We start from the raw sequence: 11332 nt of genomic DNA, 5'->3' as shown, positions 1-11332 counted from the left end.
CCTGTGTTCCATTGGCACGTTGTGTTAGCTAATCCAAGTTAATAATTTTAAAAGGCAAACTGATAATTAGAAAACCCTTTTGTAATTATGTTAGCACAGCTGAAAACTGATGATTAAAGAAGCAATAAATCTGGACTTCTTTATACTAGTTGAGTATCTGGAGAATTAGCATTTGTGGGTTCGATTACAGGCTCAAAAGGGCCAGAAACAAAGAACTTTCTTCTGAAACTAGTCAATCTATTCTAGTTCTGGGAAATCGAAGGTTATAGCCATCTTGAAGAAATGTTTGGAGTGTGGTTGATTGTTCTGAATGGTATGTGTTTTGAGTTTGACCATAAGCGAGTTTATTCATGTGTGACAATATTCAAGATGTTTATTGTGTAAAGCCACTGGACTAATGTCCTTTTGTTTTCACTTTGTTTGTTTGGAGAGGCTTTGCTGGTTTGAGGTCCAGGCAATTTATTGGCTGCACCCTCCTCCAATAAGATGACAGTTTTTTTAAGTAAAGTAATTTGAATTTCAAAAATATCTATTGTTAATGTAAATGCAGTGGTTAACTGTTCTTCCTTTTGTACCATCAGAAGTACTGTCACTGTTTTCGGTCATCAGCTGAATCTCTGTATTTCAGAAAGCGTAATAGATTTAAGAAGTGATTTTGGTGTACTCTTGTGAATGTGAAAACCTAATCCTCTAACCTTTAATCCATTAAATTGTTCTTTATATCTGCCTCTGTAATGTTTCCCTTTAATGGGCCTAGAACGTTTCTGATGTTTAGATGTAACAATTATAACAATTAAAAATATTTTTGCATAGGAGTTGTCTGGTCCATTGCATTTCTCAGAACTGTTGACCCAACTCAATAGGTGGCTTGTCACAAACGTGTGTCTTCTGTTCGGGTTGAGGTGTTCCCCTTATTTAACAGTAACTGGGGAAGTCTGGTAGTTGTGCCATTTTAGCTAACCCTAGTCGGCAGATGTTACTACAATATAAACTCAGCAAAAAATTAAATGTCCTCTCACTGTCAACTGCGTTTATTTTCAGCAAACTCAACATGTGTAAATATTTGTATGAAAATAACAAGATTCAACAACTGAGACATGAACTGAACAAGTTCCACAGACATGTGACTAACATAAATGGAATAATGTGTCCCTGAACAAAGGGGGGTCAAAATAAAAAGTAACAGTCAGTATCTGGCAGAGGTGGGACCAAGTCATTGTTTTACAAGTCACACGTAGGTCTCAAGTCTTAGCACTCAAGTCCGAGTCAAGTCTGAAGTCCTAAACTTTGAGTTTCGAGTCGTGTGGGGTGGTTGCATAGAAATACATCACCTACAACAGCCTTTACCATGTAGAATAGAGAATCGAGTACAGATCTATACGTTGCATTTCTAGCTGGAAAACTTTCTGAATGTGATGCCTCAGATTGTCCCCACATTCTTTTGGAGAGATTGGAAACCCAAATTGGTCTACAGGGACAAGTTCTGGCCTGGTTTAGATCTTATCTGTTGGAAAGATATCAGTTTGTCTCTGTGAATGGTTTGTCCTCTGACAAATCAACTGTACATTTCGGTGTTCCTCAAGGTTCCATTTTAGGACCTCTTGTTTTCACTATATATTTTACCTCTTGGGGATGTCATTCGAAAACATAATGTTAACTTTCACTGCTATGCGGATGACACACAGCTGTACATTTCAATGAAACATGGTGAAGCCCCAAATTGCCCTCGCTAGAAGCCTGTGTTTCAGACATAAGGAAGTGGATGGCTGCAAACTTTCTACTTTTAAAATCGGACAAAACAGAGATGCTTGTTCTAGGTCCCAAGAAACAAAGAGATCTTCTGTTGAATCTGACAATTAATCTTAATGGTTGTATAGTCGTCTCAAATAAAACCGGGAAGGACCTCGGCGTTACTCTGGACCCTGATCTCTCTTTTGACAAACATATCAAGACTGTTTCAAGGACAGCTTTTTTCAATCTACGTAACATTGCAAAAAATCACAAACTTTCTGTCCAAAAATGATGCAGAAAAATGTATCCATGCTTTTGTTACTTCTAGGTTTGACTACTGCAATGCTCTACTTTCCGGCTACCCGGATAAAGCACTAAATGAACTTCAGTTAGTGCTAAATACGGCTTCTATAATCCTGACTAGAACCAAAGAATTTGATCATATTACTCCAGTGCTAGCCTCCCTACACTGGCTTCCTGTCAAGGCAAGGGCTGATGTCAAGGTTTTACTGCTAAGCTACAAAACATTACATGGGCTTGCTCCTACCTATCTCTCTGATTTGGTCCTGCCGTATATACCTACACGTACGCTACAGTCACAAGACGCAGGCCTCCTAATTGTCCCTAGAATGTCTAAGCAAACAGCTGCAGGCAGGGATTTCTCCAATAGAGCTCAATTTTTATGGAATGGTCTACCTACCCATGTGAGAGACGCAGACTCATTCTCAAACTTTAAGTCTTCACTGAAGACTCATCTCTTCAGTGGGTCATATGATTGAGTGTAGTCTGGCCCAGGAGTGTGAAGGTGAACAGAAAGGCTCTGGAGCAACGGACCGCCCTTGCTGTCTCTGCCTGGCCGGTTCTCCTCTTTCCACTGGGATTCTCTGCCTCTAACCCTATTACAGGGGCTGAGTCACTGGCTTACTGGTGCTCTTTCATGCCGTCCCTAGGAGGGGTGCGTCACATGAGTGGGTTGAGTCACTGATGTGATCTTCCTGTCCGGGTTGGCGCCCCCCCTTGGGTTGTGCCGTGGCGGAGATCTTTGTGGGCTATACTCGGCCTTGTCTCAGGATGGTAAGTTGGTGGTTGAAGATATCCTTTTTGTGGTATGGGGGCTGTGCTTTGGCAAAGTGGGTGGGGTTATATCCTTTCTGTTTGGCCCTGTCCGGGGGTATCATCGGATCGGGCCACAGTGTCTCCTGACCCCTCCTGTCTCAGCCTCCAGTATTTATGCTGCAGTAGTTTATGTGTCGGGGGCTAGAGCCAGTTTGTTCTATCTGGAGTACTTCTCCTGTCTTATCCGGTGTCCTGTGTGAATTTAAGCATGCTCTCTCTGATTCTCTCTTTCTTTCTCTCTCTCGGAGGATCTGAGCCCTTGGACCATGCCTGAGAACTACCTGGCTTGATGACTACTTGCTCCTGGCCGTGCTGCTGCTCCAGTTTAAACTGTTCTGACCTGTTCACCGGACGTACTACCTGTCCCAGACCTATTATTTGACCATGCTGGTCATTTATGAACATTTGAACATCTTGGCCATGTTCTGTTATATTCTCCACCCGGCACACTCAGAAGAGGACTGGCCAGCCTGGTTCCTCTTTTGGTTTCTTCCTAGGTTTTGTCCTTTCTAGGGAGTTTTTCCTAGCCAACGTGCTTCAACACCTGCACTGCTTGCTGTTTGGGGTTTTAGGCTGGGTTTCTGTACAGCACTTTGAGATATCAGCTGATGTACGAAGGGCAATATAAATACATTTGATTTGATGAAATAAGCCACCGTTCTTCATACATTATCAATGGAGAAAGCTCAAAACTGCGGAGGACAGCAGAGAGAGGGATGGTGGGATTTGTGTGAAGCATAAACACAATCAGAGGTTCAAGCACTCGCCGTAATCAGCAGGTTAGGAAGCATACACAACTATTCTAGTAGGCACTCTGCCACAAATGTGCTCATTTGATCTTTTCCAGCTCCAAACAGCGTGGTGGCGAGTCAATCTGCAAGTCTAGGCAAGCAGTGAAGAGCGCACATAACAATACAGGCTCCAGACATCACAAGCCAGCAAAAATAAACTAATGAAACAAGTTACACACACCTGGTGCATCTCCTCCTCCACATGGACTGCACCACATTTGCCAGTTCTTGCTGTGAGATGTTACCCCACTCTTCCCTAGCCCTCACCCTCCGATCCAACATGTCCCAGACGTGCTCAATGGGATTGAGATCCGGGCTCTTCGCTGGCCATGGCAGAACACTGACACTCCTGTCTTGCAGGAAATCACGCACTGAACGAGCAGTATGGCTGGTGGCATTGTCGTGCTGGAGGGTCAGGATGAGCCTGCAAGAAGGGTACCACATGAGGGAGGAGGATCTCTTCTCAGTCCGATGATGCTGTGACACACCGCCCCAGACCATGACGCACCCTCCACAACCAAATTGATCCCGCTCCACAGTACAGGCCTCGGTGTAACGCTCATTCCTTCAACGATAAACGCAAATCCGACCACCACCCCTGGTGAGACAAAACCGCGACTTGTCAGTGAAGAGCACTCTTTGCCAGTCCTGTCTGGTCCAGCGACGGTGGGTTTATGCCCATAGGAGACGTGGTTGCTGGTGATGTCTGGTGAGGCCCTTCCTTACAACAGGCCTACAAGCCCTCAGTCTAGCCTCTCTCAGCCTATTGCGGACAGTCTGAGCACTGATGGTGGGATTGTGCGTTTCTGGTGTAACTCGGGCAGTTATTTTTGCCATCCTGTACCTGTCCCGCAGGTGAGATGTTCAGATGTTCCGATCATGTGCAGGTGTGGTTACACATAGTCTGCCACTGCGAGGACTATCAGCTGTCCATCCTGTCTCCCTGCCCTGTAGCGCTGTCTTAAGCATCTCACAGTACGGACATTGCAATTTATTGCCCTGGTCACATCTACAGTCCTCATGTCTCCTTGCAGCATGCCTAAGGTACGTTCACGCAGGTGAGCAGGGACCCTCGACATCTTTCTTTTTCAGAGTCAATTGAAAGGCCTCTTTAGTGTCCTAAGTTTTCATAACTGTGACCTTAATTGCCTACCGTCTGTAAGCTGTTAGTGTCTTAACGACCATTCCACAGGTGCATTTTCATTAATTGTTGATGGTTCATTGAACAAGCATGGAGACAGTGTTTAAACCCTTTACAATGAAGATCTGTGAAGTTATTTGGATTTATATTTGAAAGGCAGGGTCCTGAAAATGGGATGTTTATTTTTTTCTTGAGTTTACTACAGTGATGTCTGCATAAACATACCTTAACTTCTTGCGGCGACCCATCCCGGATCCGGTATCGTGACTACGGCTCAAGCTCATTACCATAACGCAAAATGCAAAAAAATATTCTGAGAAATATTTAACCTCCACCCATTAACAAGTCCAATAGCTCAAATGAAAGATAAACACCGTGTTCATCTACCCAGCAAGTCAGATTTCTAAAATGTTTTACGGTGAAAACATAGCACATATTTATATTAGACCACCACCGAAACAAAAGACGAGAGGCAGCCATTTTGTCCCAGAAAATATAAAATTATAAAAGCAGGATTAAAAAATAAATCATTCACTAACCTTTTGAAAATCTTCATCAGATGACAGTAATAGTACATGTTACACAATACATTTTTTTTTCAATAATATGCCATTTATATCCATAAATCTCTGTTTACAATGACGACATTTCAAAAAATGCTACTCAAATGTCCGGAGAAATTATGATAGCTCCGACAGATAACGTCAGATAACAAGCAATAAACATGACTAAATATACATGTTCTACATATAGTTACAAAGATACACTTCTTCTTAATGCAACCGCTGTATTACATTTATTTTTAACGTTACAGAATTCGTTCACTGGCTATACAATGAGACGGCGCTCAGATATTAGCAGTATGTCTCCTCTACGTTTGGAGTCCACAGAAACCCAAAATAACCACATAAATATTCCCTTGCCTTTGATGTTCTTCGATCAGAAGACGTAGAAGGAGTCATACTTACCCAATACATCGTTTGGTTTCACGTTGTGTGTCTCTGTATTAGCATATGCTAACAGCTTCAGCTGAAATGCACCCAAAATGACTTCTGGTCCCGCACTCTTGCGCATCAAAACTTCAAATTTACATATTATATGTCGACTAAACTGGTCAAACTATGTGCAGAATCGAGCTTTATGATGTTTTTAACATGTAAAACAATGATCAGTGCGAACAGACAAACCGCCTTCAATTGCTGTTACTTGGAAAAGAACGTGCCCCAAATCGGCCGCGCGCAATAGAGTGCATGTATTTGAGAGTGACACTAACATTTTCGCCCGCCAAACGACGAGGGCTCGCGGAATTCTCACAATGAACGCGCCATTTGAAAGCAGGCATCGCGCTGAACACATACATACTGTTCCCAGATCGGTAGCTGCCTGGGAAGGGTGGGGGCGATGACGTCAAAGTTGACCCAACTTTTCTCTTGACAAGAGAGTGTTTGGGAGAAAGGCTGCCTTGAGAGTTCTGCTTTACATACAGACATAATTTAAACGGTTTTAGAAACTTTAGAGTGTTTTCTATTCAATAATAATTATTATATGCATATATTAGTAATTTTGGGAAAAAATATTTTCAGTTTACTATGGGCACGCACTTCCTCCAAAGGGGGCAGTATTGAGGCCTAGTCTTAAGAGGTTAAGGGAAGATTTCGGCAGTTGCTGTATGGTTAGTGAGAAAGTCCATATTACAAATGTACGGTCCCTTACTAGACGTCCGAAATCGTTTGTAAAATTCGCAGACGGCATCGGGCCGAGCGGCAGGGCCGGACCTACCAGGAAGTCATCAAATGAACTTTGTCGGACATTCGGTTTCCGTTTTACAAAAATAATATGATTTTGGTAATTTTTCCGCTGTCCCGGAATATCCCACAAGAGGGCATAAGCAATCATATTGCTAATGGACAAAACATCACGATTCACGAGGGGGCCTTATCTCGAAAACTGAAAATATTTCGAAGCCGAAACTCGGTGAGCGTAGGTTTGGCATAATGGGCAGTTGGCCCCGAACAAGATGGCGTCTAGGCCTCAACGGTTTTTGAGTTATGGCCATTTATCTGGGATTAAAGGTCCAAAATGAAAATAGAGAAATTATTTTTCCACTTCACGTCAAAGTCAAGGAGCCTCCGGTGTCAATAAAAAAAGAACCAACCATTTATCTGTCGTCATTTAAGAGAAATCGTACGATGACAGATTGGTGATGTTCACGGATAGGTGTTTTTTTTTCAACGGTTACAGATCCAGTTGCGGGGTGATTTCTGTGATTTTCTATGATTTTCTGAAATAACACACACTCACTAAACCCTCTGTAAATAACTTAGTTCTTAACGTAAAGACTTAAAACTCAGAATTCTGTAAAGTGCCTTAAATGGTGTCACAGTGGCAGTCCAAGGGTTAAAAAGGTCAGATCTTTTCAAAACTTCATATGTGTGATTAGGCAACACCCATAAACTGTAAGTCAGTCATTTCTCCCAACAGATGTCAAAGAAAAGCTCTCTCTCACACACACACACACACAGAAACACACACACAGCAAGAATGGAGTGACAAAGTGCGGTGCTTAAAGACACACAAAGCCTACAATGGCATTTCCATATTCTCTAGGCCATGCCGAGTTCAACGAGATGCCCCGCTTGACCGTAGCTCGCTCGGTCTAAGCACAGCGACCATTAGAAAAGTAGGCCCAAAATGAAGGCTGGCCCTCAATGTCATTTGCTTTTGGGTGACAGTGAGAGAACTGTTAGGGTGAGAAGCACAATTCGACCTCAGGTACGTTCCTAAGGTCCTCCCGATCCGTGCAAGCCTAACCTTGACCATGTGGCATTAACTCTTAACAGTTAAAAGAAGGTGTTTACATCAAACAGTTTGCATTGACCTCTCTCCCCATAGGAATACATTGGCTGCACCCCTAAATTCAACCTTAAGCCTATATGGGTTCTGAATGTCGTATGAACCTGTCTTCGCTGACAGTCCAACAGGCCACTACGAGGTCTACCTGTGTTGATTCTAAGCTTCCTGGACCAACCGGAAGTGGTTAAAATCGCCCTAAAAGTGTTTATCCATACCCTGCCTGCAGTTTGATAGACATAGTGCATTCAACCCTGTGTAAATCAGTCAATTCTAAACGTAAAGACTTAAAACTCAGGATTCTGTAACAGCATACACCAATGAGGATATGTGTTGACTTATAGCTTCCTGTGCCAACCGGAAGTGCTATAATTGGTGTCTCTTGGGCTGTTTCGAGGGGTTAAAAAAGTCAGATCTTTCTAAAACTTCATATATGTGATTAGGCAACCCCCATGAACTGCAAATCAGTCATTTTTCCCATAAAATTTCAAAGGAAAACTAAATCACACACACACACAGCTTGGAAGTAGGTACCCATTGGGGTGCGTAGAGACATACACTGCCTGCATTAGTTAACCTTGTTGGAACTTTTAAAGAACCGTCAGACCTAGAGTTCCGAAACTTTAGAATCCTGTTCTAGACCTCAGGTCGATAGTGCGTGGTGAGTTACGTGGCTCTAGACGGGTTCTCGGACCGAGAAACAGCTTCGTACATTTGCAATGACTTCAATTAATTTTTGCATCACGAAAATGGCGACATTTAGAAATGTCCCAGAGTCGCAAGACTAGGTGAATTGCGACCGTCTCGGCCCATATAGACTGCACGTGCACTTGCAATATGATTCAACAGTGAAAAAACATCACAAAATGGACATGATGAAGTCAACACAACGAGCGATGGAAAGGAGCAACTATCACTGCCCAGCCATCCCGAGTTCATGGGGCCAGTCAATTTCACATTCCTGCAGGATTTTTATAGCATGACAAATTCGTGATGGTACCTGCCCATTGAACCATATTGCAAATGCACAGTGACTTTGCAAAAGTGAGAAAACATAAACAAATGGACATGATGAAATCAACACAACGAGTGATGGAAAGGAACAACTATCACTGCCCGGCCATCCTGTGTTCCCATAGCGGGCATTAATATCAGAATGACCGGTAAATGTATTTACAACCATATTTTTCTTTTTGGGCTACCAGGTGCCTATTTTCAATCACCAGTTGCACAACAATGCGTATCCATCAGAATATTTTAAACAGTCCATAAAGCACTCAAGACGGCCCCCATAGATAGAGGGCCGTAGTAGTGTACTCCCATAGCGGGCATGGACAATAGGAGTCCCGGTAAATGCATTTACAACCATATTTTTATTTTTGGGTTACCAGTTGCACAACAATGCACGTACATTTGCAATATGATTCTATAGTGAAAAAACATCAACAAATGGACATGATGAAATCAACACAATGAGTGATGGAAAGGTACAACTATCACTGCTCGGCCATCCTGTGTTCATCAGGCCAGTCAATTTTGCATTCCTGCAGGATTTTTATAGCATGACAAAATCGTGATGGTACATGCCCATTGAACCATATTGCAAATGCACAGTGACTTTGCAAAAGTGAGAAAACATAAACAAATGGACATGATGAAATCAACACAACGAGTGATGGAAAGGTACAACTATCACTGCTCGGCCATCCTGTGTTCATCAGGCCAGTCAATTTAGCATTTTTGAGCATGTCAAATTTCATATGGTAAATGCCCATTGAACCATATTGCAAATGCACGTGCACTTGCAATATGATTCAACAGTGAAAAAACATCAACAAATGGACATGATGAAATCAACACAATGAGTGATGGAAAGGTACAACTATCACTGCTCGGCCATCCTGTGTTCATCAGGCCAGTCAATTTAGCATTTTTGAGCATGTCAAATTTCATATGGTAAATGCCCATTGAAACATATTGCAAATGCACGTGCATTTGCAATATGATTCTATAGTGAAAAAAACATCACCAAATGGACATGATGAAATCAACACAACGAGTGATGGAAAGGAACAACTATCACTGCCCGGCCATCCCGAGTTCATCAGGCCAGTCAATTTTGCATTTCTGCAGGATTTTTGAGCATGTCAAATTTCTTATGGCATTTGTCCCCAAAAAAGTGACTTTTGACTTTGACTTTTGACTTCCTATGAAATCATATTGTAAATGGACAAATCATATTCCTTATGCACAAGTAAAAGAACAAAAAAAATGATGATAATAAAATACAACTAAAGTATGTTGATACAGTTCTTATACGTGTGTAATTGACACAAAATTTGAAAGAATTTCGAAAAACGTTCCAGAAAGCACTTTTTTAAGGGTGTGTGAAGTTTTTTACAAAATTTTGACATTTTTTACTTTTGACTTTTGACTTCCTATGAAATCATATTGAAAATGGACAAAACATATTACTTATGCGCATGTAAAAAAAAAAAATGATAATAAAATTGGACAAAAGTATATTCATACAGTTCTTACACATGTGTAATTGACCAAAAAATCGAAAGAATATCGAAAAACGGTCCAGAAAGCACTTTTTTAAGGGGTGATAAGTTTTTTGACAAAAAATTCATTTTTTCCAAATTTTGCTTTTGGAGGTTGACTTGGGTTACATTTCCAATATGAAAAACCATGATGGAGCGGATTCACCACCTGTTGAATTTTTAAAGTGTTACAACTGGCACTTGCCATATGGCATTTGCAATACACTTTGCATGAATCAACGCCGAAATGGGTGGTATTGGACAATGTGTATATGGTTTGTCCGATGCCAATGACTTCCCATTCATTTTTGTCCAATACAGGGGGGTATTCCCTTACATAACATATTACATACAGTATACTAGTCATGTACACAACTACAATCAGTAAATACAATCATGTTCGCAAAAACACTACAATAAATACCGCAGTGTACTACAGTCATATCCGCAAAACACTATAGTGAATACTACATTAACCTCTCTAGGGTAGGGGGCAGCATTCGGAATTTTGGATGGAAAGCATGTCCAAATTAAACGGCCTGCTACTCGGCCCCAGAAGATATGATATGCATATAACTGGTAGATTCGGATAGAAACACTCTAAAGTTTCCAAAACTGTTAAAATAGTGTCTGTGAGTATAACAGCACTGATTTAGCAGGTGAAAATCTGAGAAAAATCCATTCAGGAAGTTGTTTTTGTTGTTGTTGGTTTGGTAGTTTTCTATTCAACGCCATTACAGTATCCATTGACTTAGGACTCCATTTGCAGTACCTATGCCTTCCACTCGATGTCAACAGTCTTTAGAAATAGTTTCAGGCTTGTATTCTTATAAATGAGGGAGTAAGACCAGTTTGAACGAGTGGACCCTAACGTGACGCAGAGTTTTTTCAGGTGCATGTGCATTTCTTGTTTACCTTTTATATTGATGGCGTTATTGTCCGGTTGAAATATTATAGATAATTTAGGCTAAAAAAACAACCTGAGAATTGAATATATACATCGTTTGACATGTTTCTATGAACTTTACGGATACAATTTTGATTTTTTTCTGATTGTTTTGACTGAGTTTGAGCCTGTGGATTACTGAAGAAAACGCACTAACAAAACTGAGGTTTTTGGATATAAAGAGACTTCATCGAACAAAATGAACATTTAT

Source organism: Oncorhynchus keta, chromosome 34 (assembly GCF_023373465.1).
Source record: "Oncorhynchus keta strain PuntledgeMale-10-30-2019 chromosome 34, Oket_V2, whole genome shotgun sequence".
NCBI lineage: Eukaryota > Metazoa > Chordata > Actinopteri > Salmoniformes > Salmonidae > Oncorhynchus > Oncorhynchus keta.
The sequence above is the reverse complement of the archived record's forward strand: the minus strand, read 5'-3'. Positions refer to the sequence as shown.